We start from the raw sequence: 1465 nt of genomic DNA, 5'->3' as shown, positions 1-1465 counted from the left end.
CACGCCTCCTGGGGACCCGGGTCTGTTCCCCTGACTATGCCAGAAGTGCCTGCTCATATTCACTGTGACTCCAGGAAATATTAGAATAATGTGAACATTTTTTAAACATTTATTTATTTATTTGAGAGAGAGAGAGAGAGAGAGAGAGAGAGTGCAAGCAGGGGCCGAGCCAGAGGGAGAGAGAGAATCTCAAGCAGACTCCCCGCTGAGCGCAGAGCCTGACACGGGGCTCGATCTCACAACCCTGAGATCACGACCCGGACTGAAAAGAAGAGCTGAGATGTTCAACCAATTGAGCCACCCAGGCGCCCCAATATGAAATTTGTTTCTTAAAAGAAAGCTCTCCAGCTAATTCTGTGGCAGAACCACGTTTGCGATCACTGATCTAGACCCAAGACTAAGGCTCGCTTCCTTCCCAGGAGCACCTGCTCTGGGATGATTCGTCTTCTGGGTTTTGTCTCTTGCGGACTCAACCACCCTCCCGTCCCATCAAGGAAGACACTGTCTCAGCAAGACTCATGGGAATACCTCCCTTTGGGTTCCCAGGTGACCCTGTGATACTGGACACAGCCTCCCTTGCTAGATTCCCAAGAAGCAGTACAGTGTTCTGGTAAGGGTGCCCACCGCCTGGCTCTGAGTGCTAGCACCACCACTTACCAGCTGTGGGACCGTGAGCAAGTTACTTAACCTCTCTGTGCTTCCATTTCCTGAGTGGACTAACCTGAGGGGGTTTCGGAACCTACCTCTAGTGTACATGTCAAGTGCTTAGGACTGTGTTCAGTAAGCATCCGCAGCTGCTATGATCACTGTTCCTGTTTTTGGATCAGATATATCCTGGCCAGCCCCTAGCTGAGTGTGCTGAAGAGCTGTCCGGCGAACAAAAGAATGAACACTTGGCTCCTGTGTCCTCATCGGGATCATCTCTGAACACCTCCTCTTAGTATGGCTTTAGATCTAAAGCTTCCCACAAATCCTTCCAAATGCCTTACCTTTTGTTGGATCCCTTCACCCTGACTTTTCATCTTCCCTCTGCTAACAACAAAAGCTGGGAAGCAGGAGCAGCTGGGTGGCTCAGTTAGTTAAGCGTCTGCCATCGGCTCAGGTCATGATCCCGGGGTCTTAGGATCAAGCCCCGCATCGGGCTCCCCGCTTCTCCCTCTGCCGCTCCCCCTGCTTGTGCTCTTTCTCTCTCTCTGTGTGTGAAATAAATAAATAAAATCTTAAAAAAAAAAAAAAAGCTGGGAAGCAGAGGGAGGCAAAACACAGAGGAATCATGTCGGGTTGATGGGCTTAGCACAGGGGAACTGCCGCCAAGGTGAGGTTTAAGGAGCGCCCTCCAAATACCTTGGCAGGAAAGCGCACATCCAGACAGTTTCGGAGAAGTGTAAGAAAAGAACTGTTTCCAACTGCGTACCAAGGCCTTCTGCCCCCATTTCTCGACCACACAGGAGGCAACACGGTAGGG

The sequence above is a fragment of the Halichoerus grypus genome, chromosome X (genome assembly GCF_964656455.1).
Source record: "Halichoerus grypus chromosome X, mHalGry1.hap1.1, whole genome shotgun sequence".
Classification (NCBI taxonomy): domain Eukaryota; kingdom Metazoa; phylum Chordata; class Mammalia; order Carnivora; family Phocidae; genus Halichoerus; species Halichoerus grypus.
The sequence above is the reverse complement of the archived record's forward strand: the minus strand, read 5'-3'. Positions refer to the sequence as shown.